At 29.1% G+C, this 25561-nt stretch overlaps 1 long non-coding RNA gene across 1 annotated transcript in view; it reads left to right on the top strand.

Moving 5' to 3' along the window:
• LOC126737712 (uncharacterized) overlaps positions 1-25294 on the top strand; it is a 47510-nt gene extending 22216 nt beyond the window's left edge. Inside the window, exons 3-4 of the long non-coding RNA XR_007661086.1 lie at positions 22446-22625; positions 24838-25294. This is a non-coding gene — a long non-coding RNA (uncharacterized LOC126737712). The remainder of the gene's footprint in view (positions 1-22445; positions 22626-24837) is intronic.
• The last annotated feature ends 267 nt before the right edge of the window (positions 25295-25561 follow it).

The raw sequence follows: 25561 nt of genomic DNA on the forward strand, positions 1-25561 counted from the left end.
GAACAAGTGCATAATGTCATTTAGCGTTATTTAACAATAATTATGGTTGATTGTGCTTTAGATGGTTTTTCGCTTTAAGTAATAGCTTAAAATAATTATCGCAAAGTTGATACAGTTTTTAAGCTATTTATGCACATCCCTTTTATACGACTATCGGAAGTTTTCAACTAATTGTCAGTTTATTTTCTCTTTAAGTCAAAAGTAAACTAAAATAACTGTAAAAGAAGAATAAACATTAATTTTTATGTAAGATTATAGTGGTTGTAGAGCAACAATTTAAGTTTATTGCTCCAGATATTAAGCTCTTACAAAATGATTTCCCTGCTGATGAAAACTATTTAAAAATAGACCTAAAGTACTTGGAGCATCAGTCGAGATTTCATTTAATATCCAGGCATGATAAATTAAATAGATAATAAGAATAAAAAGAATTTATTTCCATATTTGCATGAAATATGGAACTCTTGAAGCCTCAATCGAGATTCTTTGCTCCAGATTTGTTACTATTGTTGAGTTAAAGAATATTTAGTTAGACCGCTGGTCTTTTACTTATAGGCAGGATATTATTTTGGATTCTTTACTCGATAGTATTTAATTATAATGAGTTAATTACAAAAATATATAGATTGAAGCACCAACTTCAAAAATGTAGAACCTTTGATCTAGATTCTAATATCTTGGTTAGAAAAGTTAGAATCATGACATAATTTTCAGTTATGCTTTTTTTGTAAATACTGGAACTATTTCTGACTTTATCCTCCTTAAAACAATTTATTTGTCTTATGTAGACTATCCAATTAATAAATTGAGATCCACAATATTATTTGCTTTTTCATCTTTTCAACAAGGCAATAATTTTATAAGATATATAATCATATTTTTTAAGTGTAAAATTAAACGAGCCCAGGCTTTCTGCATGACCTGTATCATATTTGTATGAAACACATTAAGGCAAGAATAGTAAACAAAAATAGAATAGTTAAAGATTGGAAGGACAAGCAAATTTATTAATAACTTGCAAGAGCGGATGTGTACACGTAGATTTAATAAAATGCGAGAAAAGATTTGTATAACATGTATATATTTTTTATCAACTAATAGCAAAGCGCTTTCGGCTGTTAATTCTTTTGTGCCTTTATTTTTCGGAAATATTAATCTGTTAATATTGTTTTAAGTTTAAAATTTAAAAATTGTCTATTAGTAAAACGCATTCTCAACCTAAAGAATGCTCGCCGCCTGAACTGCTGTACATGCTCGCTAGTTCGTAATTGTAAATCAACACAAACACCCATATTGCGAGCGAGATTGCCAAATTGCAGCTTAGTATTGTGTATATAAAAGTTCATGTTTAATTATACTATTTCAACTTAATTTTTGTTTACAAAGACCATAAGTTTGATTTTTTTTTAATTTTAAATTTAAGTTGTTTATGAAAAAACTCATCTATTAATTTAGGCGCATCATTTAAAGAGTTCGAGGCCTCAGCAAATGAATCAGGTTTAAAACATCTATACAGTTGAATATCATCAGCATAAGCCACATAAGACCCCTGTGATACACCGGATAAAATGTCAAATTTTCCAGAAAATTTATCTTTATAGCAAATCTTTTGATATATCTCAGACTAATATGACCCAATCGAAAAAGCTGACTTTTTCAAAAACCCAAAATATTTACGTTTCGATACTAAAAGACAATGGTTTATCATCTTAAATGCTTCTAAGTAATCAAGCAATGCAAGTACTATAACGTTGCCCTGATCTGTGCTTTCGAAAATAGCATTGGTTATTTTAGGAAGAGCTATAGCTGTACTAAGTCTACCCTTAAATCCACACTAAGTATTAGTTAATAGTTTGTTATACAAAAAATATTCCTAAATTTTTGCCAATTTTTTTTTTAATTTTAGACGCTGTTTAAACGCTATGAAAAATACTTATGATACGCATGTCAGAGAAATCATTAGAATCAAAAACTTTAGCAAATGGAATTCCAATAGTGCTCTATCATGCAAGAGAGAAGTGGCTGTTTCCAAAACAACTATTTATTATGTCGACTATGAAAATATCACTTATGCAATCTTGTTTTAGCTTATCCAAAGTACTCTTCTACTATATTACTTCCTTATCCACTTTTTTTTAATTTTTCTCCACTCTCGGTTAACTTGCTTTTTCACATTTGTAGCTTCCTTGAATTTCGGCTATAGGAGTATTATAACAGTTAGCCAATTTTTGTAATACTTTTTGTTTTTTGCTTCTCTTCTTAAATTTTTTAGTATGCACATTTGAAACTTCAGGATACAATTCAAGGGTCCGGTAAAGTTAAAGGGACGTCTAAAAACTTTTTTTTTTAATTTTTATATAGAGTGTGGTCAAAATATTGATAAAAAAGTGAGAATGATTAAAAAAAATACAAAGCTTTGGAAATTATGAAGGTTTTTCTGCATACATTAAATACGTAATTATTGCCGGCTTGCACAAGGCTTTTAAGCTCTTGATTTTGCTATAATTAAAAAATATATATATTGGGGCAATTTTGGAACTTTTTGGGGGCTATTATTGTAAATTTATCGCATTTTTTATCGCTTTATACCCCTTTAACTACATATTTTGTAATTTACACACAAGAAAAATAATATAACCTTATTGACACAAATGGCAGTGGCTTCACTATGTCCCCAGTAGTATTTTTTGGTTTTGTCTGGAACACTTTTTAATTAGATGGATTGGTTGTGGACTCAATTTTAGATAATAAAGGCATAATATAGTTAGATTTTGCATTACATGAACAGCTGTTAAAAAAATAGGTATTATTTATTTAAATTATTTTATGTAATTTAATATATAATAAGTATTATTTTAAAAAAAAAACATAATTTAAGATATTTAATTATTAATAGGTAAATAATAACGATGAGGTTTAATATATATTAACTTATGGTCAAAACAATTATAGGCATTAGGAATAGGAATAAGGCATAGGAATTATAGGCTCTATAATTCCTATTTTCTAACCATTATCCCATTCCCTAAGTAGGGCTCAAATGACTACCTAACCCACTATTTAGCGCCAACCCAAGGTTCCAATCCATTTTTGCAATCCCAACTCTTGTGAATTATACGTAAGTAGAAAATCCTTTATAATTTTTAAAATTTTGCATTTTTTTACTTCATCCTCACTTTTTTATCAATAAAATGTTTAAACTCAACATTCTATGTAAAAATTTTCAAAAAAAAATCGGTTTTTAGACGTCCCTTTAACTTTACCGGATCCCAATTCAAAATTTTTAACTAAAAGACACTTCTCTCCTAATATTTTACTTACAACACTATTTCTTGCTGCAAGAACTTTGGAACAGTCTCGATTTTTTTAAGCATATTAATTTTCTGAGAGTAGTGGTGTACACTACAAGCTTCCAGCCACTTCTGTAAGAGTAATTCTAGCTAGTGTCAAATTTCGACCTGTTAAGTCATACATATGTGATATTATGACTATTTAACATGGCGCGTAATTCAAATCTTGCATTTTTAATGCAACAATTTAATATGATGATTTAATTACATATTCGCGTAATTAAATTACCACCTTGAAAAATTGCAGAACCCTTAGAGTCACATCATTTACCATGTTTATGGACATAATATAAATTTCTTTGTTTTTTTATTAGTTTGTAAAGATGACGACTTTTGTACGTATAAGCTGTTGTAGCTTAATTTAGATTACCATAGGAATCCTCCAAAGTTCACAGTAAAGCCGTAATAATTCAAATTAAACCATCGGGTAAATAACAGAATAATAGAGACATAAGCCCCATATATATATATATATATCAAAAACAAAAGGCACGATGATATCATATAGTTGTTATTTTCTACCATAACAAACAAAAGGAGTCATTGTCGCGCAAGCCGGCTTTATGAGCCATTTAACAAAATGCTCTAAAACGGGACACTATGAGAGAAGGAAATAATACGAAAATTGTTTTCCTTGACATTTTGCTCCTATGTACATTTGTAAGTGTAATAGCTGGAAAATATTTTAACTTAATGCCCGTTCTCGCCAACTAACTGATGCCATAGTAGCTACGCCGCACTGGAAATCGCAAATTCTGGCTTTTGTATTTATTAGTAAAATAAGTTTCACATTTTCCCATATACGTAGGAGTAGTATACGTATGGAGTAGTACATACTTATTATTATAACTATGCCGTATGCTTCAGGGGTAATCAAACTTTTACGAGGCGAACCCCATAGACACATGTACGAGTAATAACTGAGTTGTTAAAATCAAACCTATGAATAAGCAAGCAGGTGCACAAACTGCCAGCCAAACTTTTGCAAACAATTCAAATCAAAATCAAATTATTAATATTCCTCCCTTCGGCTTAAACCGGAATTCTGTTCATTCTTGGCAGCTCCTGATTGTAATTACTTGGAAAGCTGCAGGCGGATTTCGATCGAAAATGATTACTGCTACTAATAATTAGACCGTAAATATTATTTATATATTTGTCATGTTCTGAATTTTGACAGTTTGATTAGAATTGAAATTTGATATATTTTTGTTTTGCCTTTGAAATATAATGCCTCAGTCAGATTTTTTTCTTAATATTTATTGTATCTCGTTATTATAAATAAATACGAGGTTCATTTTTATAGATTCGTATGAAATGCGTTAAGAGAAATCATGTAGTTTTTTCGAAATATTTTAGTTTTTTAAGCTTTTTATTCAGAAATCCGTGAATTATCGATCTAGACGTAATTTTTAACATAACTTTTACAATATTTTAATAACAAAACAACAAAAACCTTTGAAAACCCAATAAACTGAAATCTGGGAAACATACAGACCATTTCGCCTTCCGCCTAAAAAAAAACTTGGTTAATAGTTACCAAAAACTATGGTAATTCAGATATAATGTTGATATTTTTTTATTTTTAAGCAATATTCTTTTATTAATTTTTCTTTACTATTTATTTTCCTCATTTTTTCATTGCTTAATTCTGATCTGATTAGTAAAAATATGTTATTTTTTTCTACATAATTCAGCTTACCACAGACTAAGGTTATTTTGACGCGATTTTTTATGATAGTGTTTTTCTTTTTATTATATTTAAAATAAATAGAAAATCAACAACGTTTTTGAATGTTTTGCGTATTTCTGTACCCAATGGTAATATTTGAAGAGGGAATTGTTGCCACATAGCTTAAAAAAATAAAAGTATAACCTTTTTTTGTTTAAATGGCGACGTGAATTTATTTAATTAGAAAAACAAAAACATTTTGTTTTTAATAACGAATTGTTTTTTAATAGAAAAAAAAAATTACTGTTACGTTCATAGCTATATTGATGGCATTACTTTATAAAAAAAAGTTAACATTTTACTAGCAAGCATGTTTCATTAGTTCTAAAGATATTGACGTTTTAATAATCACAATAAAGATAACACTTATTTCTACTTAATTAAAAATTATAGAATATACGTGTTCCGCATATTTGGGATTATCAGATCTGTTAAAATCAAATTAATTTCAACTCTATATGAATTATAAAAAATTAAGTAAATTTGTTATTATTTTTTTATTGCAACTAATCAAAAGCTTTATTTATATTATTTTTGATCTTAGAATCCGTGTCAGCATTTTTTTCTTCAATTTTACGTTATAACGTGGATACCGTTATTATACTCTGCAACAGCCTCTAATATTAATTCCCTGAAAAAATAGAGGCACATTTTAATCGACAGCAAAAATATTACTGCTGCTGATTTCAAAATAGCTTTACTAGAATTTTGTGAATTCCTGAAAGTTTTAGTCGCAATTTCCTGGAAAACTGTAAGCGTGTTGTTATCCATGTTTAAATTATTTAAAAATTAATCAAAAAATTGGCACGTTGCCTTTTATTTTCATACATTTTTTATGGTGGATAATTATTTAGAAAAATATTATTATTTTAAAAGATAGATAAACGACAGCCATATTATTTAAAATGCTTCTACTTGTTAATTAATATTTCTGGAGTAGTTTTTTTATTTATTTGCAATACTTTTGCTTTTAACCACTACCTTTACTAAAAACTTCTTTTAGTAAGAACTGACTTTTTAGAGGTAGGGCAATTATAAATTATACAATAAACTACTACACACTATAGCACATCAAAATGTAACCTTAAAAGGTAAAATCGTTTAAAACACAATTACACTGCAATTATTTTTCTTCTCAACCTAATATTATTGCTCAACTATAAATAATCACGGCAAAGTTCATTTTATCGCAAAAGATATTGTTTGCAAATAGACGGGATAGTTTACGTGAGCGATTATAGAATAAGGCAAAGATGGTATAATGTCATGTCGGTACCAACTATGGTTACGAGCAGTTCTGAACTAGACACGTTTTTAAACTCGTGCATAGGCGTGGTACGTTTATGGGTTAACTTGGTGATACAGTTCATGGTCAGAATTTTAGAATTAAATTACTAATGAGTATTGTATTTGTCAGGATATGGAATGAAAGAAATATTATTATTGAAAGAGAATTTGAAAAAATTAAATAGTAAATAAAATAAGAAGTGAACAACATTTTTTAAGATATTGATTAAATTGTTGATTTAGGGTGAGAATTAATACAAAATAATATTTTTTAGATATGTTTTTTTAAATTTTTCAGTTCTTAGTAAATTTACGTTTTAATTATTTAGTTTTTGAGTTTCACCTTTATTCTGTATTTTAGTAAATGCATTGAAATCCTAAATATGAATTTAATTTTAGATGGAAAGTACTATTTCAATGTAATTACTAGTGATAGTTGAGTATTAAATCAGTCATTATATCGAGAAATGTAGAAAATATCGAGTTTTTCAATTTTTTAAATTTTTGCTAGTATTTCTCACTTAAGTTATATGGGAGAAATAGTTTAATATGTCGAAAAATATTAGAAATGATTTTTGTATTTTTTGTTAATTTTGTCTTATTAATATTATATTTAATTTAGATCGCGACTACTATTTTAATGTAATGGTAAATAATTGTTACTCAACTACAGGCTACCGATTTCGACCTGTGTCTATTGAAAAACCCTTTAAGAATTATATTCAAATGTGATGTTTTATGTTGCAATAATGGTACATTGTAGAATAAAGTATAATATCAAGAATGTATATTTATTTTTATGCCATATTTTGCCTAATTTGTAATGACCGCTGAATATTAAATGTACTATTAATCATTTAGCAGGCATTAATTTTTTTCAAAAAAGTAACGTTCCTAATTAATATAACATGAAAAAAGCAATCCAGAAAAATAAATTGTTATTAAGAATTAATATCCATATTCTACCTTTATTAAAATTTTTATAAGTGTTTTTATATATCTCTTTAATAAATATTCAATTGCATTAAATCAATTGTAAATATAATACCCCGCGTATCTCTTTAACAGTCTAATCTTCTTTAGCAAAATTCACTTTCCTTATTACTTAACGCATCATTTCTTATCGGCTTCTTCCGATAGTCGGTCAGTCCAAATACGAAAATAAATACGACCAACCCACCAATAAATAAAATTGCGTTTCCCGAACTTAAAGGGAGAGTTAGTGTCAATATATATTTGTGGTTTCATCGCTTTATCTAGCTCAAAGAAGATTACCCCCTAAAACAATCTATTCTAAACCCGAAATTTATCTCGTTAAAGAAATACTAGAAGCCAGAAAAGAGACGAAATGGGATTTATCGGCGCACCCTTTACAGTTTTAAAGGCAGTTCCTGCCCCCTTCGGGCATCTAAGAAATTAAATTTCGACCCATTACATTAGGGCAAATAGAAACTTCACTAAGTCCCGTACTAGGCATCCATTTAGGTTTTTATATACTTTTAAAATTATAAACTTTAATATATATTTTGATAAAATTATTAGACACATTGGTTCAAAAAAATCTGCATGACTTTGTTTTTATACGAACAAATTCTTTAGCGTCCTCAATTTTTGCAGGCTTGCTTATCAATATTTATCTTTTGTATTCGTCGCATATTTGTTGCCTGACAAAAATGTTAACATGTGTTTTCATTAACATTAACATTTTTGGTTTAATTATTAAGGTCAAGACAATTACATTTTACGAGTTTACTCTGGAAGATGCCTCTACAATTCATAAGTGAGATTTATCATGCAAAAATAGTGGCTTTATTTTACACTCTGAAAGGTTCGTAGCAAATAGAGTTGGGGTTTGGCAAAAAAATGTGTCTCGCACTTGGAATTATCTCCAGAATAATTTTCTTTATGGTAGGGAGAGTGGTGGAACGCGTACAAATAATTAACAACAGAATCATTATATTTCCTTAGTTATTCGTAGAAACCCAATTATGGCAATACCAGCACTTGAAAGAGATATGCGTGATGCTTTAGAAGTTCGAGTATTTGCTAGTATTCGTCTCTATATTGCAGAAACGAGATACTAGCAAAAGGTTTGATATATCGCGAAATATTAAGAGTATCCCAACTACTACCAGAGCACAAAGTTCATTTACTACAGGCTTTACCTGCAAATTTTTTTAGATTGGTGTTTTTTTCTGAAGTAACAAAAATACGTTTCGTCAAAATAAAAGGGAGAAGATAAAGGAGATTCTAGACGAGGCATTTGTTTTTAGGAATAACAATTATGCTTTTATGGAGTATCTGTAGTCGGAAGGCATCAATGGTTTGGACTGTCACGCATTATCGTCAGACATAAATCCCATAGAACATGTTTAAAAGATATAAGAGCTTGTTTATGCTATTTGAGAACAACGGTACAACAACACTTCTCAACAGCATATTTTCAATCTCATAGACAGTATGGGTAGGCGCTTCTAAGCTTGCATAAACGTTAGAGGTAGAAATACACGGTATTAAAAAGATTTTCAGTGCATTTGTTAAAAAGAAAATTATCGATTTGTTAAGTTGTATTAAAAAACAACCCCATACTAAAAAAAATTAAAATTAATTTTTTACAAATAATTATTTTCTTAAGTAAAACTAATAACTAAATAAGTTTCTGTAATTTATTTTTGCTGATAAAAAACATTCGGAAATTGAGGGCAATGCAAAATTTTAAATTCATGTGTATAAATGTCTGTGTAGACTTGCACTAATTTTAGTTTATTTTTAGACTAAAGTATCATAAAGAATTTGGGATTGAGATGATGCAATTTACTGAGAATAGCATAGAAAATTTGCATATTTAAATTTCTTCCTTTATATTACCAGTTTTGTTAATAAAATTTAATAAACAACAAATATAATTAGTACTAGTAGTGCTCCTTATAGACTTAATAATACATTTAATTTAGGATTTTATAGTAGTTTAATATTTGTAATAGAAATTTATGAATTACAGCATTGAATGCCTTTACAAGATGAATGAAAACAGCAATGAATTTTCTACTGTTATAAAGGGTCTTGATTAAATTGGTTTTATGGTTAAGCTTCTACTGATATCAGAAACATTTCTAGTTATTAATCAATTCTTAATAATTGTTTATGATTTTATTATCCCTTTGTATATATGTCTAATCTTGATTTAATTAATAATTTATTCCTAATACATTTGTTTTGTTAAATTAAATTATTTAGGTAATTGCTGAATTGTTTGCATTCATTTTTAGTTCATGAAAAAAGTTTTTAAGTGATTTTATCATAACGAGCATTGTTTAATATTCTTCCATTTTGTTTATTTCGACGCATTAATATTTAGTAGTTAACTGTAGTGACTTATTTAGTATATTTTATTTTATGATTTTTTTATATGTATATTGTACCACTAAGTAATTATAATATTTTATGGGTCTAGTCTTTTATCTCTTCAGGTTGGCTTATTTATTTAAGTTCAAAAGAAATTAATTTAATTAATAAAATACTTTAATTTGAAAGTCAGGCAGTTCTCATTGGGATTTGAATTTTAAGCAATTGAGTGATTTTATTGTTGTACAAGTCCAGGCAGTTGCAACTTTTATATTCTAATTAAAATGGTTAAATTTCTATTATTAAATAATTTTTTTAATTTTACGCGACGTACTAACCTTTAGTAACTATAAAAATAGGGGAATCGATCATGAGAAGTAGAAAAATTAACAAAAAAACATTTTTTAATTAAAGTACTTAGATTCTCTTATTTGCCTAAATAATCAGTAAACGTATTTTAAAAGCGCTTCATTTCTTACTACCAAAAAAGTTTCTGGTGAAATCGAATTGACACATTTACTAAGTTTCTTTCAAAACCAATATCTCTCAATAAATTCGTGTATATAAATAGTCTAAAGGTAACCCAAAAAGTAAAAGTCATTGGATACAAATCTGGCAAATCAGGAGGCTATTTAATATCGCCAGTTTCACTAATAAAATGCCTGAGAAAACTTTTTCTCTATTATTTTACCTTAACCTAAATAGACCGATCTCAGGTCTTAATTAAGAAAGATTTGAATTGCAACTTAAGGTATTTTTGGTGATTAAAGTACTAGGTGTAATAACTCTATAAGATATATATAAGACCGCCAAAAATACCAGTCAAGACATTTAATTTTTGAGGTTGCTTATTTTTCCGAGATCAACATCGTACGCTGAAAAGATTGTGTTCAAGTAATGAAAAAGAAGATTTATCTGAAAATAGTTCTTAAAATTATAAAAATTTATCTGAAAGTAGTTTTTTTCAAATACAGGTAATAGTTTAAACGCAGTTCCTTTCCAAAACTTCTACTTGAGTAGTGTAGATTTAAATACTAGGGCACTAAAAATCATTTTTTTCAACGTTCTTGCTCCTGGATGGGCATTTATCTTTAAAACAAAAGGATCTCTCATAATTCGAAATCAAATATAAAATTGTTTTTTAGTAAGGAATTGGTGTATTTTCAAATATTATTGAAAACAAACCTTCCATTATACTGCTAAATTACTTCTATTAAATCATGTTGTAATTTGAAGAAGTATAAACAACCATAATAAATTGACAAAAAACAATAGCGCTTGAAAATTCAATAGTAAAACATGCACACAGCAAAATGAGGTATGTTTTTATATCATTATTAATATTCTTATGAATAATTAATATTATTATGAATATTATACAAAAAGTAAAAATAGAAAATATCTCATCAACAAAAGAAAGCTGTCATTATTTTGGAGAATGCCTAATCTTTAATTTCCCAACCTGTATGATCCTTTGTTTTTTGTTTTTGACAGTTAAGTAATTCACGTATTTTATGATTCTAGATTTACTTTTGTTATTATTTTACGCTAGTCAATCAAGTTTTTATTTAATTTTTTTTATTATTCCATAAATTTCCTTCTTATTTTAGATAGAAAATTTAAAAAATCTCGTAATAGTTGTTTGTTCTCATCAGTTAAACCAGTGTCTTCTATGAAAGTCCTAATTAAAAATTACTCATTTATTATTTAACACCATATAAATTTAGTAAGAATATATATGCAAATAAAATAGAATAAAATTCTAAAACACTGAATTTTATGCTTATAAACAACAAAATATAATGTTATTGGAAATGGTTATGAGGTCCCCTAAAAGCGTAGCCTTCACGTCGCAAAATAATGCGGAATCATTTCACGAAATTTCATTTTACAGACCATTTAACTCTGAGACATTACGAGATTTGTATATGGAAGAAGCATAACGCAGAAAAATACGAGAAGCTATACCTACATAGGTTAAAATCATTCAAGTTGTCGTCATGTTTTATGTATAAGTAGATATCTTACTATATACGTGCCTGGGCCTTTCAATTTTCTTGTCACAGCCAAGTAAGTTTTACATTTTACCGAGAAATGCGAAGACACGCTGTCACGGACTTTGACTGTTTATGTGTAATAAAAAAATATTACCTTTGTTATTGATAATATATATTTCATATCAAAAATTTGGTTAAACAAGACGTCAAAAAATTAGCAAAGAAGAATCCTATTAGCCCATTGGAACAAAATATATAAATAAGACATAGTTGACTCCACTTCTATAAAAGATTTAATATATTGTTTTTGGATTGGATAGAAATGCTTCGAAGATAATCAGCATCAAATGTCATGTTTCGATTTTATTCAAACTAGTTTTCAATCTTGAATGACACTGCAAAATAATAAAAAGTTCTTTTTAAGACGTTCTGAGCAAACTAAAATGTTCCTTTTTGTATTTCCAATAGTATAATCGTGACAAGAGCTCGGCGTTCATCTCCGTAAAAACAAAGAAAGGGCAAAGCAAAATAGAACAGCAAACAAAATGGAAAAGAGATTGGGTGTGTTCGACATTTGATCGGTATTTCTAGGATCATTACCGAGCAGTCTTATTACCATTCACCTTCGTAACTAGACAAGAATCCTTATTTATCTTCGCATTTTTCCGAGTAATTGAATTCAGTTTTCGCAAGGGCTGCTTCTCTGACGGTTTATACGGTTTTTTCGTAATGGAGTCACAGGGTAGAAAGGAATGATGGGTTGCAGTATATTTTTTTTTACTTAAAAAAAGTGTTTTTGATTTTTTTAAGGCTTTTTATAAATTATTCTAAATATTCTAATTCCTAATATACTTTTAAAAAGCAACAAAATATCAATAGGTAGATGATAAAAATAAACATTTTTACACAATTACATTTTTTCCTTCCGATTGTATTGCAAATTTAGTTTTGTTTAAAAAAACATAAAGATAATATTTTCATAAACTATTTTAAACTTCTGATTATCTGTAAGGTAAATTAATATGCAGTTGGATTAGCTACTTATAGTGTTTTACTTACTTTTATATATTGTTTTTAGAAAAATAATGTATCCTCTATATTTGTTATCTTTGTAGTAGTATCTTAAGTGAATAGTCTCAAACTATTTCTGCAGCAAATTATTCCAGTTTTAATATTTCACTAATGTTGATGTCAATAAATGGAATATAAAATATTTTGATAAAGTTTTGTTAAAAATATTTTTGTCAACTTGACCATTATTTAATTTATTTATCGATTGTACCCTATTTTATAGTAATACATATTTAAATAAATAAATTAGTATCTCTAGTAGTAAGTGTTATTTCACTTAACCCTAGATTGGCATAGCTTAAATTTCAAATCTTAAGCATAAAACTAAAATTAACCTGAACCTATGAAATTTTTTCTACAGACCAACAAATATAAAATACAAATAAATCTACGCTTTAAATAATACTTTTAATTGAAATATTAACTATGATTAAAAAAATAGTAAAGTTAAATATAAATGAATATTTACTTTAATTAGTTCACTATCTACGATGTTAAAATATATTTTTCTGTAAAACTGAGAAATAACGTTCTATTAAAACGCAATTGAAGTTATTAATAATTACAAATTTATAATAAATTTAGTCAATATAACTAATACTCTGCTTCTTATTGTTTATTTCATGATGATTAGTCTTAGTTATTATCAAAGTCTCGAATTGCTTTAGTTAAAACAGTAACACTTCCGAGGCTGGAATAAAGCTGGCTCACTTACAAATAGGATTAATTCAATATTTAGTAATAAACTTACTATTGATAGCTTTGGATAGATTCACAAATATCCTTATATTGCATTAAACCATATCCTTCTAAATGAAGAGTTTTTGTTTCTAATCGTGTATTAAAGATTGAAGACCTCTCACAAGATTGGCAGTGGTATCACGTCAAAGCTTCGGTCGCATTTTTATTAAATTTAGTGCACAACTTAACGTCTAGAAAATTCTAACAATTCTTATAGACAAAAGCATCATATCCTGTTACCTTTAAAACGATTATGTAGCTAACATATTTTTATTTCACGAGCACATCCAATTAAGTTATGCTGATGCTCCAAATATCCTATAAAATTCGCAATTCCGTTTCTAGCTTCTTGACGCTTTGCACGATGTCAAACGTATAATACAGAATTGTTTAGTTTGTTGCAGATTTGGGCTCAAGTTAGCCAAAAAGTCATGGCACATTTGCCTAGGGATAAGGTTGCAATTTCTCATCCTTTCAATACCTACTATATTGACTTTGGAAGTCCCTTTACTATTAAGGCTTCAAAAATAAGAAAGGCTTAGTATATTAAGTCATATCGCAATTTTTGCTTGTATGATTACAGTCAATATTTTTTAGCGGTAATGCAATCAATATTCTAGAGGTTAAAAATCAACTCAAACAAGTTACTCAGTTTTTCAAATCAAAGGATAACTCTGATGCAGTTGTAGAATTTTTGTCGATTCTACAAATCCAATGGAAATTTGTTCTACCTTGCAGTTCACATTGGGGCAGAATATAAAAATCTACAGTTAAAAAAACTCAATATCACATAGTTTGTATCATCGGCAATGCTCAGTTTACTTTTATAGAGATAAGTATAGCACTTACTCGAATTGAAGCCTTAAGTAAAGCTTTAATCCGAGTAAGGGCTATACTTAAGATACAATACTCTAGATCCTTTTGTCCCCTTTTTAGTCATCCATTAGATCTTCCATACTTTAATCCAGGTAAGTTTTTAATTGAAAGGAGTCTCACAGTATATCCTGAGCCTGATGTAGCGCATATTGCATATATCGAGTCGATTAAATATCTTATTAAAAACATCGTCACCGAATCTGAAGATTAATAGCATAAATCTCTTAAAGGAAGTTAACTCAGCTCATTTGCAACGGTCTTTACCTAGAGTAGTGTCAGGTTCAGATGAAAAGTTCGAAAATAGTAAGAATCAGAAATCTAAATGGTAGATTCACTAGGTCTATATCCAAATTATGTCCCTTGCTTACTCAGAAAGTGGCTTCGATTGGGTTGGATTGGGATGATGGTACTTAAAATTATGAACAAAAAATACATCTTAATAACAGAAAAGGGTTTTGTTGGGATATTTCCCAACAAATTATATCAACATACAAAAATGCAGCTTTAATTATTTAGATAAGTAGAAAAACCTGCTCTCAGTACATAAAAATGTTTATGAGTAATTCCAATTTGTAGAAAAAATTTAATAATTTTAAAACATAATTGCAAAAAATATTTGCAAAATAAATTACACTGTATTTCTATGCAAATACCCAACTGCTCTATTTATTGAGTAGTTGGGTATTTGTATAAAAATATATGTTTGGCAAATAACCATTTGTTCCGTTCCATAATTTTTTACTTAAATCAGAAACATATATGTCCAATCTCGGTGCATTTTTAAAACATCACTTAATAATAAATGTGGCAAAAGTTAACGTGTCTCTACACATATCAAATATATCTCGCTGAATAATAAAATCAACTACGTCAAACATATAAAATATACGCTATACGGCGTTTTATGTGTTTGAGTAAACATTACTTTAATATGAGTACGTATTGGAAATTGAACTGTAAAAGGAAACCGTATATTTATTATACATTGATCATATTTTTCAATGACAGAAATGGCGGCTCGTTTTATGACCACAATCATTCAGAATGATGCCATAAGATTTTATGAGGGTAATTTAAATAAAATAGTTTTTTTCTCTGTTTGATGCAAGAATTGTGTTGTTCGTACGTTACTGCCAATAAGACTTAGAGAGTAAAATTTTCCAAATTTAAAATTTGTTATATTCATCCCATTTATGAATTTTAGTTGAGGTTTGTTGAGTATATAATTTTAATATAAAATACCAAGTACAGTTCAATTTAAGTAATTTTATTATTTATAAACAATTTAGTTAAAATAAAAGTGGCAATATTAAGTAAAATCTTTCAATTGTACTAAAAATACAAATTCTATTCCCTTTTCTCATAAAAGATGACTCAGTACAAGCGGAATTGTCGGCAAAATTAAGGCTAATGTTGTTGTATTTTGTTTCACATTTTAAATTTACCTCAATTTTAAACTATATTAATATTTCCAGAAAAGTAAATCCAGGTTTTGTTCCAGTCTTTTCTTAAATTATTATTATTTCTTTTTTGTTAAATTTCTATTAATACTTATTCTCGAATTGGATTTTAATCGTTAATCCTTATTAAAAAATACAGATTTTTGATAATGTCGCTATTAGGAAATATTCAATTTAAATTAAAATATCAATATATAATTAATAGTTATTAGTTAAGAATGATATGTTTTTACATTGTAAAAAACTAAATAGCTCTTAATAAAATAATGTTTATATATTTTGTAATTTTTTCTTATTTCAAAGACTAATTTTTTTTAAATTGCTATATTATTATTCTTGTAACTGTATTTCCTTTTATCTTAACAAAAAAATTTGCATAGTGAGGCATGACATTATAAATTAGCGAAAGATCAATACGAACACAAAAAGAGGCTTCTGTGTTTTATTTTTTATTGACAAAAAATTATATTTTAGTAATTTTTTGTCAGAAGTACAAATATTTTTAAATGTTTTTTATAAAAGCGGCTGATTATTTCTCTTTAGTATTTTTTTTATTAATCTTTTTTCAAGATAATTGAAACATTTTTGCTACCTTAAATTTGGAAAAAGTCTCGTAGCTTTTTAGATATGACAATTTTTAAATAAAAAAGTCCTTTTGACAATTAGGTACTATGATAGTAAAAAAAAAATTGTAAAACCCTTATGTGAACAAACACTTTTAATTCTTTGTGATAATATAAAATTCTTTGTTAAATTTTTCAAATAATAACTTTATTTATTTTTATGCATTTATCTTATTATATTTATTGTTTTACGCATATTTTTTCTTATTTCTGTATTTATTATTATTTATTTAAAGTAAATATTATAAAGTTATTTTTTTGTTAAAGCTATCCAAAAAAAATTTTTATTTATTACTCTATGCTACTATTTTTATTTTACTATTTGATTTTCTTTATTTAAAATTAAAAAAAAAAACAAATGTCTGTTGAAGAAAAACTGCTAAAATTATACAAAAAAAGCGTGCGTTCTACTTAAAACTGGGTTTTGGTTACTATATCATTACTTTATCTGAAAATGGTTACAGAATTTTAACATAATATTAATTAATGCCCGAAGAAGAATATCTTTGATTCATTTGCAAGCCAAAATCTTAACCTAGTAATACGAACAATAATTATTTTAGCTAAATGTCCTGTTTACACTTGTCAAGTCCCAAGGTAAAGAATCTTCACAAAAACATCGATCCTATGTTCAAATATGAGATGTTTGACAAGCCCATGGTATACATACCCACATAATTCTCATTGTTTTCTCTTTAAATCAATTTTTTACATCCTAGTAGATTTCCTTATTTTTTTTATTGCCGTGACTGATTCTACGTTGCAATAACATCAAATGAACTTAGGTGTGTACGGATTCAAGGTAGGACGAGGTCACATAAAAACAATCCTATACGTTGATCATTTTTTCTTCTATCTTAGACGACTATGTGGGTAAAATGCGTATGTGTTTAGTAATAAAGCCAATTTATCTCAGTAGTTCTATGCCCAGCCACATTAAAATATATTACATAAATAAATCTGTAAGGCCTAAGCGATATAACAAGCATTTATTTCCAATATTGCAGCTTTTCTATAAAAAGGTTGTTCGGTGAAGATGATCCTTTGGGCCATTATAAAATTGCCACGCGAGCAAAATTTTTAATAGGGTTTTACCAAATAAATCTTTTAAATGGCACTTTTTAGCTAAATTTAATATTCCGCCTGCGAAACGGTATTACGGGCTCGAGGGTTATCGAAAAATTTAATGGCCATATAAATCCACGTTCCAGAAAATGTAAGATTATCATACAAACTATACAAATACAAATTTTTGTTTAAGATTTTCAACAAAAAAATAACCTGCATTTGCAATTAAGTTTCTAGTTTATTAACATAAACCTAAAGAAACCCGAAACAAATCCATTAAAATTTGTTTTGATCTAATTTTTTTAAATAACCCATCTTACATGTTATGTACCCTCCCTTGCCATAACGAGCTTCTTTGAGGCAATAAATAAGAAGGTTAGGTATCAGGGAGCGCATTACATTTTTTGAGAAGCAAATTTGAAATTATGTTAATACCCCTCGAGAAAATGACACCACGGCATCATTCCACCAAATTTAATTTTACGTCTCATTTAAAAACGGTTCTTAGGCACATGCATAAGCAGGCCACATATATCAAAAGAAAATGTAAATTCTGCTGGTTACAGTGTTCATGTATTATTTATAGACGTGCCGGGTATATATGTTTTTAAAATGGCAACTTTGCAAATACTGAATGTATTTTTGGATTATTAAGGACAGTTATATTATTGTTATAATATAATATAATATAATATCTCGCTCGATTTGGCCTTTGTCGAAGAAGGCGTCTGACACAGTTGAGAAATAGGCCTTGATAACAGCAATGAATAATGCCAGAATAAACTCTCGATACACGTTTATTATTAAGAAAGTATATGTTGAAGACGATGAAGTTTTAATTACAGATAAAATCAAAATACAGAGAGGAGTAAGAAAAGAAAATACTACTTTTCCCAAATTGTTTACTTTGGCTTTGGAAATAGTCGACTAAAGTTAGTTATAAACTACATCTATTTTGCTGATGATGTACTACAAAGAAACTAATGAGAATTAACAAAATTAAAGTGCTTATTAAAGGGCAGTATTAAAATAGCAGATATATCTAAGATATATGATCAGAATATAGGAAAGAAAAATCACTCAACAGAAAATAAAAAAAGAATTGCGCTAATATGAGCTGCATTTGGAAAGATAAGATATTTACTTAAACGAAAAATATACCAATAAACTTGACGAGACAGATGTTTGATAGCTATATCTTACCACTGACAATTTACAGATTAAAAAACATGACTATAACAGAAAGATCTGCTGAAAACTCTAAAAAATATCTGCTTTTCTCAAGTGGTTCTCTTAAGATTTGAGAAACATAACTCTGCAGAAAAAAAGAGCTCATTGCAAACATATCAAAATTTATCAGATTTGCCTGCAGACTGTAAAAAGTTTTTGGATATATGTTTCTTAAACTATATCAGAGGTTACAACAACTTTTTTACATACAATACAATTAATTGTTGCTTAGGGTTAAAGCTGTAAGAGGTTAGATTTAGTAAAAGAACCTTTATTTTAAGCTAGAAAAACGCTCAGGGTTTCAAAATTTATCAAAAAAATAAAATGAATGAGCACTCAACAGATCCCAGTTTCAATTTTAATTTTTAATAATTTATTTGGGCTGGAAGTTTGTTACAGAATTTAACCACTTAGTACCTAGTTGCTGGTTGGCATTTATTTATTCTGTTGTAAGATAGTATAGCATTCCAGCTGTGCCTTGTAAGGTAGAAATGCACATCTTGATGTGTGTCAATGCCTGGAAAATTCCAGTATATCTGGTTGCCTTTCTACAGTTTTGCCTACGGCTTAGCCCTACCATGTAACGCATAGCTCTACTTTGTAAACCAAAGATGCAAATTGCTTGAGGAGTATGTCAATATGAGAATGGATTTCTGCAAGATAGGCTACGCGAAGGGCACTGAAATGCAAGTTCTCAAGTTGCGCAATAAGTAAATATTTCTTGCGAGTAGACCATCTATGTGCTGATTCTACAGAAGTAATTTAAGTTAAGTGCTTTTATTTGAGCCTCCGACTTCTCGCAAGCCAAACACCATTATGTTTGCCTTTTCTGTATTAAACAGTTGAGATTTCACTAAAGTTAAATCCAATGAGCTCTTATGAATCAAAATTGTTGTGTCAGCAAACAGAGTATATTTACTCCCTGGGCTTACTAAAGGTAGATTATTGATACAAATTAGAAATAACAGTGAACCGAGCACCGATCATTGGGAAACTCGTGTGGGTTGTTAAATATTTAATATACTAGTTATCAACAACCAATACACCACCCACTCTGACGCACTGGACTCGGTTCCTTAAATAAGATGCCAAAAGTTCAATACAAAGCTCTTTGCTATACAAAGCTACATGCAGCCAAATGCTTCGATTAAGTCGCATGAAAGGATTGAGCTCTATTCAAGGCTACCATAAACATCCAGGATACCAGAGAGTAAATCCAGTATTACCATAACTGCGTTACTTCCCCTTCTTAAGCCAATTTGGCACTCAGAAAACAGATTTTCAATTTCAAAAAAATGTGATGAGCTAATTTGCTAAACACTTTTCAATGACTTAAAATGTTAATGTTAGTATAGATATTGGTCTGTAGTTCTCCGGTCCCTCTGGATCTCTCTTTTTATGAACTGGGATAACTATAACTCCTTTAAGAGAGGATGGAAATATTCTTTCATTGATGCAACTTTTTATCAATTTTGTAAGAGGAATTACGATGATGTTTTTAACAGATTTCAGCAATTTTATGTTGACATTTTTTTTTATATTATTTATCTTCACATTTTTTGTATAAACATTCCTAACTTTAATATATAGAGTGGTCCATTTAACTTCGCAGACTCGAAAACTAAACATGTATCCAAAAAATGTTTCATGTGAAGTTTGAAAGGTTTCCAGGGGGCCATAAAATGACGTTTCTTCATTTATGGAAACCTCACTTTTTTGCATAGAAACCTCTATTTTTTTTAATAGTATCTGATTTACCGTTAAAAAATAAGTAACTTTCATCTGACACTTTTTTACATGCAACCTCTCCTTTTCAAGATATTAATTCTTAATTCTTTTACGAATTTTGTCCTTGACATTGAGATTTGCCCTTGTAGATAGTATCTGATGATCTATCAAAAGAAGTGAAAGTCTCTTATGATAGAATTTTATTATCAACAGAATCGAAAACTTGAAAATAAGACGTACAAAGTTCAAATAAAAGAAATTGAAAAAAAAAGTCATAAAGTTATATTAATAAATGTTTAAAGTGTTGACTTTCCACTTCTATACATTTTTCGACTCGCTTTCTAAACGATCGATGAACAGAGTGCAGCATCTGTGGAGTTATCTGCCCGCAAACCTTCGTGATTTGCAGTTTCATATTTTCGGGAGTCGTTGGTGGTCAGAGAGTTGGTGGTTGGATCCAACGTCCATTGAAGTCACGATCCAACACTTGGCGCGCAACGCGTAAATAATATGCAGGACAACCATCATGCTGGTACCACATAATATTTAGTCTCACTTCAAAACACACATCTTCCAAAAATACTGGTTGAATCTCCAGCAAAAAATTACTGTATTTTTGGCCTGTAAGGATACCATCAATAAAATAAGGTCCTATGACTTTATCATTGATGTTGCCACACCAGACATTTATAAATCATGGCCGCTGATGTTCTATCGATCGAAACCACCTGGGATTTTCAACTGCCCAATAATGCATGTTATGACCATTAACTAACTACACCATAGTTTGTAAATGAAGCTTCATCGGTAAATAAGACGCACAGAAAGAAATTGTTATTTTCATGCAACTGATTTTGGGCCCATTCACAAAACAAGACTCGATTTTGGAAATCATTCACGTGAAGCTTTTGATGTAGCGACAAGTGATACGGATGAAACTTGTGGCGTTTTAAAATTCTCAGGACACTTGTTTTGGAGATTCCAGAAGCAGAAGAAATTGATCGTAAGCTGACTTCAGGATTATGGGCAACTGCAGCTAAGACGGCAATTTCATTATTTTGACTGGTAATGCTTCTCTTTCGTATATCGATTTATCGTTCTCACACTTCCATCTTCTATGAAGTGGTTCACTACACGATAAAATGATGCTGGCGTTGGAAGTCGCCGTTGAGGATGTCGCATGGTATACAGTTCAATGGCTCTATTAATATTTCGTTCAGATTCACCATAGATCAGGACCATTTTAACCTCTCCATTTTTTGTTAGGCATTCCATAGGCACTCAACAATAGTCAAATACTTGATAACTGAACAAATACTGTGAACCAACATAATCTCTCATTTACTTTATTCATCAGTATTTGTTTACAATTGCCTGAAATACCTGGGATAAAAACGTGAGATCTGTCCACTATAGAAAATTTTTGCATCATAGCAACTTGCATTGATCATTGATCAACAATGCCTTGTCACAACAATATTGAAGAATTGCTGAACTAAAGCTATTTCTGTTTCTAATGTCATTGTCAAGGAAAAAATTCGTAAAAGAATCAAGAATTAATATCTTGAAAAGAAGAGGTCGCATGTAAAAAAAATGTCAGACAAAAGTTACTTATTTTTTAACGCTAAATCAGTTACATGTTTAGTTTTTGAGATATTGCGATGTCTTAAGTTAAATGGAGAAAGTGTTTGAAAAAGATTGATGTTTGAAAGGCGAATATTTTTTATTAAATTGCTATATTTGTGAGGAATACATTAAAGTCTTCAGCTGAAATATTACATTCAGTGAACTACCTGTTTTTGGAAGAGCCATGTTTGTTGGTGATTTTCCACATTGTTTTAGGAGAGTTTTGAGAATACTTGATTATCTGTCATTTGCATCTCTCTTTTCTTTACAAATAGCGCTTTGATAGATTTTTTAATTTTTTTTTATTGTAGATCATATGCAAGAATATTGTATTGCCTTTTGTCCTCTCCAAGAAAATGCAAATGGTCTCTCATTTGATGCAGATTATCATTAAACCATGAAATATCAGAGCCCTGGTCTGAATGTTCACAATATTGTTTTTTAAAAAAAGTATGACAACAAGTATTTTGAACGATGCTCAGAAATTAAAGGTAGTAGTATACTTAATATTAATAATAATGTTATTAATGAAGATGAAATTTAGGCTATTTTCAATAGCATTGGTGAACTTACCTTGGTTATAAGCATAAAAACCCTTTTACTTATTGTGCTGTTACAGAAAGATACACTTAAGTTTATCGTAATAGTTTGAACTTTACAGTCAGATAAATTAGTTTCAAGGACTTCCAAGTCCACAACATCAGCTTCAAGATCAACAAAAACATTATCCAAGTAGTAATTATTCCTTATTGGTTCATCGATTCTAGGTTTAAGGTTATAACTTACCATAATATTCTTTAGGCCCTGGCTGTCACTATCCCCTTGACCAAAGGAGATATTAAAGTTACTCCCTATAATTAACTCGAACCTTCTTTTAGATTATTTAAAATCATCTCAATTTCCCAAGGGCGTTCTGATTTTTCTAAATTTGGGACATTTACTTTTTTAAAAACTAAACAATGACTTTTTTAGGAAAATAGTTGTACTACCTCCAGTAAACTCTTGTCTAGCTGAAAACTCTATGAGAATGTAACCACCAATGATTAATGTTTTTACTTCCAGAGCAGTCAGCCAGTGTTCAGTCAGACACAGTATATTATAATCCTTATCAACTAGAAATGCTTCAAAGAAAAGAAGCTTGTTTCTGAGAGATCTAGTATCAATATGAAGCACCTTTAAGATCATTTGTCTGGCAACTGGGATTTCGCTTGTACCTTCCCTTGGCTCTATTGATTCAGAGAGAAATGGTTCACTGATACCCCATCAGGCTATGTATCAGCACACAAATATTTGGGACGATCTTCAAAAGGTACGCCCAATTTAAATGAGGCATATTATTTCTCCTTTATTTTGTCACTATATCTTAGATCAGACAATTTAAGCAAATCGACAATATATTCCTTATTTGTTTTTGAAACAAGCCCAGTAATAATCAAAAAAGCCATCTTTTGAACTATTTTTGAGAGACAATTTTGTTGGTTCTTTGTTTCCAATCACTGTTTTGGTTTTTAACAGTTTCGCTTTCCCGCTCATCAGGACATTGCTAATTTAGATTTTTTTTAGAGTCTATAATAATTAACAAGATTTGCCATGGTCAAGTAAGATAGTTGCCGACAATAATATATTGGTAGTAATACAATTGGTTTAAAGATTACAAAAAAAAAGATAGTTTAACTTTCCTTAAAGCTCTAGGTCCCAATGATCTACCTAACTATTTTTTAAAGCAATGTGTTTGCACAATTACTTTGCACTTGTATATTCTCTTTTATAAATCGTGGGAAATTTCAGTTATTTCTGATGCCTGGAAGGTTAGCTCTGTGGTTCCAATTTTCAAGAGTGGAGCTGAAGATAACATTAAAAGTTATCACAGTGTCTGTATTCAGTCAGCCGCTCCTAAGCTGTTTGATTTTCTAGTTGGCCAACAGCTTTGCTGGTTATGCATCTATTTAATATCTGAGTATGGAAACATGGCTTTTGTCAAAACAAATTTACTCTTATCGGTATGGTGAAACTGGATTTTCATTAGCAGCGGTAAAATTGGTGATTTCTTTTCTAATATTATATACGTCAAGATAGGTGCACCCCAAAGACACTGTTCACCTCTCTTTTTATTTTATTTTTACATGATGTTACTTGTTATTTAGAGAATGCTGCTATTGGAGATCTATAATGAGTCCATTAGACCAGGAACTCCTGCAACAAGATCTTGACAGATTGTGTCATTGATGTATGAAAAAAAACAGCTGAATCTTGGCACAAAGAAATGTATTAGATTTTAAGAATCTCAAAGATATGTGGGTTTGTTCTAAGAAATTGCCTGTATTTTTCTGTGAGAGCAACCTGATTGGTCCACTGTGCGTTAGTAAGGCCTATCTTTGTAAACTTGAGAAATGGCATTTTGGCCTATTCTTTAAAATTTAATTAGTTTTAATTTACGGTACCGATGGCCAAGATACCAGTGTAAATAACCCTATTGATAGGCATTTCACCCTAATAAATATTATTAATATTGATGTATTCATTATGTTTTTAAATCGATTATAAAGTTTAATTTAATTAGTTGTATTTGTAATGCTTATGTACCAGGTGACCACTTTCAATTTTTTGTTTTCTCGTTAATATTTCTTTTATCTTTTATTATTTTCTTTTCTTAGATTGTAATTTAGTTTTAAATCAAACTTATAATTTGATATTTTGTAACAGGTAATGGGATTTTTCCGAACTTAATAAATAGATAAAAGAGAGCCATAGAAAGACCGATGTTGGGACAAGTGTAGTGGTCAAAACAGCTAAACTTAAATGGCAATAGTAAGGGCATCTAGATACTGCTTACAGATAGCACAGGATAGAATGACATGGAAGAGAGCTGGAGAGGCCTATGTGCAAAGGTGAACAAGCAATGGCTGAGAAAGTAAAAGAAAATGTTATAATATAGCAAATTATATTTTTAAATTCTCCTATATTTACGTATATCTAGATAAACAAGAATCATATTTGTCTATTTTATGAGATCGATGAAATGAAATTTTATTTATTGTACGATTAGATCAGCCTCTTCTTGGTATAATTATAATTTTTTAGGATAGAATTTATAATGACGATGATGGGAGCTCTTTTAAGAAATGACTTTGAGTAGTTCACTACTGCTAGAGGTATTATAAAATAGCAAACCTAAATAGACAATATAAAGAATGAGCATGAGATGTATTATTTTAAAATATGATGAACATGCAAAGGCAATAAAGTAAATAACCGAAAAAAATACAAATACAATAAGTATATTTAGCAATTAAAAGAATAACCGAACTTTAGTTATGACTATTTTATCAGTTTGAATAAAAAGATTAAATTGAGTTTTAAAATACCCTTTACAGAATTAGGAGGGGGTAAGAATACATAGTTTTCTTGAATTGTAAAATGGTAAAAA

The sequence above is a fragment of the Anthonomus grandis genome, chromosome 6 (genome assembly GCF_022605725.1).
Source record: "Anthonomus grandis grandis chromosome 6, icAntGran1.3, whole genome shotgun sequence".
NCBI classification, from domain to species: domain Eukaryota; kingdom Metazoa; phylum Arthropoda; class Insecta; order Coleoptera; family Curculionidae; genus Anthonomus; species Anthonomus grandis.